Source organism: Notothenia coriiceps, unplaced genomic scaffold (assembly GCF_000735185.1).
Source record: "Notothenia coriiceps isolate Sejong01 unplaced genomic scaffold, NC01 NC01_scaffold00031495, whole genome shotgun sequence".
Classification (NCBI taxonomy): domain Eukaryota; kingdom Metazoa; phylum Chordata; class Actinopteri; order Perciformes; family Nototheniidae; genus Notothenia; species Notothenia coriiceps.
The window spans coordinates 210,396-216,214 of NW_011364196.1; positions in this window are offsets into that span (position 1 = coordinate 210,396).

Consider the following 5,819-nt stretch of genomic DNA (forward strand, 5'->3'; position numbering starts at 1 on the left):
TTTCTGTGAGAGACCCAACTTTCTTTTGGAAGATTAGATTTGTATTAGATTGCACAAAGTTTAGATTGTGTGGTAGTTCTCAAAGGCCTGTTTCTTACCCACAGTCCCTTGCAGTTTCCTGAAGAGCTGAAGTGTGTGTGTGTGTGTGTGTGTGTGTGTGTGTGTGTGTGTGTGTGTGTGTGTGTGTGTGTGTGTGTGTGTGTGTGTGTGTGTGTGTGTGTGTGTGTGTGTGTGTGTGTGTGTGTGTGTGTGTTTGTTTGTTTGTTTGTTTGTTTGCAGGCACTATCATAATCCCCTGTGTTTAGAAGTTCCTCTGCAGTCACGCTTAAAAAGAAATACTGCAAAACATAGTTATTTGCATGTAATCTTCTTGACATGGAAAGTTCATTTAATATTTAATATTACAGATTTACAACTCAAGTTCAAACTCCAGTTACAAAGTAGGGGACCTGACTTGTGTCATGCTGCTGTTTTCTCAAATGGACATTTCCTTTACCGTTCTCCACCAGTGTACATTCAATGTATTTTTTTAGCCCCATTCTGGGTAAAGGTTCTCAAATGTCAAATTCAAAGAGGGATACATTAATCAGTTAATTGTTGAACATTAGGTTTCTTTTACAAACTAAGTTTTCCTGGGGGCATACGATATACTCTGAATTCTGTAGTATGGACTTTTTACTTGTGTGCATTTCACTGCAGCGCACAAACACGTGATGTACATATTGACCTAATGCATTCTTATAATGAATCTAGCTGGTGGTTTGTGCCATTATTGTACCATGGGACTGCCTCCTGAGAGACTTTTCTATCTATACATTCCAAGTGGATGCCTTGACTCTAGCCTTCTGTTACAGACTGAGGGAGACAGTTTTTGCAGTGCTTGTAAAGCGGTCTCCATTGTTGTGTTCTGTGAGAACGAGTTCACGGCCAGGATAATTACATGGAGGCAGCAGGCTACCTACTGTGTGGGAAACCCTTTCTGGTGGGCTCCATGTGACGGCTGGAGATTGAGCTCCATGTTTGTTTGGCCCTAAGGCCGCATTTTGTAAATAATTAAACGCCTTACAACATTTCAACACATTTTATAGGACAAAAGGAAACAGGTAGATTTCCAGAACAAGACAATCCATGCATTTTTTCACATCAAAAATACTCTCAGGCCTTTTGTGTAGGGACATATCCTCCAGTGTCTTTTATGTATTGGCACAGTTCCTCGGCCTATAATCACTTCCTAAATCACAACCTTAATTTCTGCGTATGTAAACGCACAACTATTTTAAATATGAAGGACACTATATTATTTAAGACTCTCGTTGACTTTTACACTAAAGAAATGAATAAAGCTGCTCCTCTTGTGTAATTTTTGACTACCTGAAAGAAACAAAGACCTTGGACAGGGTAAAGAAACATTGTTGATTATATATATTTAACATCGACTCCTTAGCTGTTTATTGTTTTCATTGAGCTTAAAATAATTACACATATAATAAGGTGAATGCAAGAAGGCAGCGAGGAAGTGTTTGGCAACATTGCTTCTTTTTTTGTCCGTCTTTTCAGAATTTCACCTCATTTATATCTCGGCACATCAAGTGAACATGCTGATTAAACATTCTTGGGTGAATATTTAATAACTTCACTTGGTGTCGTTTAAAATAATATGGGAAGTTTTATTCTTGCCGGTGTTTGTATGAGTGAAAATAGTGTGAAGTGATACATGCCACCCATTTTAATTATTTTAGATTTACTACTGTGCATTAGCTTGCTAGCCCTCATCATTACTATCAGAATTTGATATTTTGTTGTAATGTGTTTGTTTCACCCTAGTCCCTAAGACGATTTGATCAGAAGGATATTGTGTGTTCAATGTCTCAAAGTGGTTTTTATTGTATGCCTTGTAAAAGTGATGGTGGGGTAAATGCTGTAAAATGTGTGTTTTGACAAGGTGGTCATTGAACAAATAGTCGTTGTAATTGGTTTTTGCACTGTTACATTAATATGCACTAACAAAAGAGAAACATACCTCATTTTATACAGAACATAAATTGTGCAAGAGTGCTATTGTCCTTTGGGTACTTAAAAAAAACGGAATCATGGCCAAAAGGATTAACTCAACATGGTAGCGGTTTCTTAAACCAGCTGAATAATATTAATTTGTAAAAATTTGAAAGGGCTGTTACATTCTTTTGGCTTGAAATGAAAGTACATTGGTCAAAACAACTAGTACCACTTTAGAGGAACTTGCTGCAGTTTGATATATTCAGGTTAGAGGTACACCTATACCAGACAACAGGATACCAGTACAAGGCCTGAGTACCAGCACAGAGCTCAAAGACGACGAGGGACATGTGAATTACAACACAAGACCGATGGGTTTCATTTGAATGGTCCAACAGAGGCAGTTTTTCTACAAAATACAGAAGAATATATGTAGACAACCCAGGTACTCGACTCAATCAGCAAAAAATGGTGTAGGTGCACCCCTAATTCAGGTAGTTATTCCAGGCCAGAGTCCATCTTTTAACTACACAACTTACTCAAATATGCTCACACCTTGACAAACAAAAAAGGGGAAAAGGCTGATTTCTAAAGCTTAAGTGTCATCTATGTAGCAAAAAGAAGGACATGTTCATTCTTGTTAGAGACACATGCAGAGTGCTGAACAATCTAAAAGGGAGCATTTCTTTAATGCAATATCAAACTCCCTGATTGTACTTTGTGGTGCATTTAGTGTGGACTTAAATACTAGAAAGAGTAACGTTTTATTAACTATCCCAAAAAATATAATTTCCACTGTATGGCCCACTGTTTATATTTCACATGAAACATTTTTCTGAATATGGGAGGTTACTCATTTGTGTTGATTTCAATGTTCATCTATTTACATAAATGACCAAATAATGTATGTAGCCTTTCACATCAGTCACATAATGTATATGGTGATATAATATATATATATATATATAACAAAATGCCTTATAGACGAGGGACATTCAACCCGATTAGAAGTACCACCAGGATAATAAAAGACTAAGATCATAAGTTGTTGTGTTGTCATTTGTAATGATAATAACAATCACTTTAAATGACCCTATTGATGACAATTCAACCTAATCACTTTGAGGATCAGATGAGCCTGATGACTAATGTATTTAAAAGGCAAGATGATTCCAAATCAAACAGAAAAGGCCTCTAATTTGTACTGTTTTTTCAATCTAGATTGTTTTGGTGGGAGTTGATGAGTGTTGGCAATATTGTCTTTAAAGTGTCTGGCCTATTTAGAATGTAATGAAATCATGTGGCATTAGGCTTGTGGTTTTAAAAGGGTTAAATACAAATCTGAAATCATAACCCGGCTACTCAAGATAATCCACAGGCCTTGTTGTGAGCACTTTCATGTAGGAACTATTTTCTTTCTACCAAACTACACCTATACTGTATCACTGCGCAGAAGGAAGCTGAAGCCAGTTTGTCTTTAAATCTGGAACATAACTGTGTGAACGAGACAGTGATGTTGAGTTACTCAAAAAAAAATGTTGACACTTTAACATCCCAGGAAACATCTAGTTCAATAATATTGAAGCAAAGGCAGATATATCTCTACGGTCTATATCACCAACACTTGTCTTACAACTAAAACATCTGAAATTATGAATAGCTAAAGGCAAGAGGAGAAATACTAACACTACATTCTCCCTGTGATTATGCACTTGATTGCTAACAATGGTGTGTGTGTGTGTGTGTGTGTGTGTGTGTGTGTGTGTGTGTGTGTGTGTGTGTGTGTGTGTGTGTGTGTGTGGGGGGGGGGGTCAATTAATCTGGTAATGGCTGAAGGGTACACAATAGCTGCACTTTAGTTCTTTAGTTCCGTTAGTACCAATAATGTCGCGTTCACACCGTCGGGACTACTCAGTGCCGGGAACTCTTTCGGCCATTTTCAGTCCCTGCTAGAGAGGTGGTACGAACCTAGTGATAAAAGAGTGCCAATTTATATTCTATTTCTATTGGGGCGTGGTTTGCAATTCGCCCAGCCAATAGAAATAGAATATAAATTGGCACTCTTTTATCACTAGGTTCGTACCACCTCTCTAGCAGGGACTGAAAATGGCCGAAAGAGTTCCCGGCACTGAGTANAGGTGTAGAAGTTTACCATCGTCTTTGGCAGGTTGAATTTCTTCAGCTGCCTCAGGAAGAACATCCTCTGCTGCACTTTTTTGATGAGGGAGCAGATGTTCTGCTCCCATTCGAGGTCCTGGGCGATGATGGTGCCCAGGAAGCGGAAAGACTCCACAGCGGTTACTGGGGAGTCACACAGAGTGGTATACAGGTGGTTTTCCCCACACCAGGTCACCAGATGGTCCATCTCCAACCTGTAGGCGGACTCGTCCCCACCAGAGATGAGTCCGATGAGGGTGGTGTCGTCTGAACTTCAGGAGCTTGACAGACTGGTGACTGGAGGTGCAGCTGTTGGTGTACAGGGAGAAGAGCAGAGGGGAAATGTTACATATAGTACAATTATTTTTCTCTGAATGATTTGTTGCTACCTGGTTTTTGGACAAACGTTTGAGTAAGACGATCAGTTTAAACGTGACAATACTTTTCATTACCATCCAAAGTTTGCAGCCCAGTCAATTTGATGACAGTCAGAGCTACTTATCTGGTTTATTGTGCTCTTTGATTGCCTTAAAACAGCATAAAGGATCAATGTGTTTGTTTAGTCCAGTGTGAAGGTCATAGATCTTGTAACCTAGGCAGCAGATGGCAACTTGGATAGACGTCTATAACTCGTCACACATCATATTGCAGTTGTATTGCTCCATAAATGTCGTGTGTGTGTGTGTGTGTGTGTGTGTGTGTGTGTGTGTGTGTGTGTGTGTGTGTGTGTGTGTACAGAGGGATGTTTNTATTGGCTGGGCGAATTGCAAACCACGCCCCGTTAGACTCAGAATTTTTTTTTGTTAGGCAGTCATTTTTTTCCTCGCTACAAAACCACATCCACACCTGAGCGAGTAGTTTTTTTGTACTTTAAAGCAGTTATGACCACACGTACTACAACACCGGAGCGGTGGAATGATGAGGAAGTGTCGGCGCTTCTGGCAATTTACTATGAGGACGGGATGCAGCAGCTTCTACAGAAAGCAGTTCCCAACTCCAAATGTTTTGAGCGATGTTCGCAAAAGCTACTTGAGCGGCGTGATGCCGTTATTGTTATGTCTTGACTGTGCAATAAAACAAATAAACTGGTTAAGCTTTATTTATTGTGTCCCACCGGTCCCACCCAAAATTTGCAGAATACAAGAATGTGAGAGCAGACAGGTGTCGGTGGTTGAATTTATCTACAATGTTGCAACCTTGTGCAGCAATGGCATGGGCTGAAACACAAGTCTTACACACATAAACACAAGTAATTTATCATGTCATTTGTTTTAGATAAATAAAGGAAAAACACCAAACAACGGTTAATGTCCTTTTCCAAAATCGGTCTGAGGGGGTAATATATAATAAATACATAAAGATAAAGTCCATTGTTATAATGGGGTATTTTATTTGTAAATTACCCTTTATAACCCAGCCTCATGGTGCACATGATTCTTTGCTTGGACATTTTGTTGGTTTGAGTCATTTGAGCTCGGATTCTAGTAGGGACATAAAGTAACACGTATCTTAGGTAGATAAGAACTTCATCTTGGTGAAGTTGATGCTGAATTCACTATTTAGTAGATAATCATGTGACACTTTATCTTTGCACTACGGTCTTTCTGCTGAGCCTACCTATTATATATATATATATATATATATATATATATATATATATATATAGT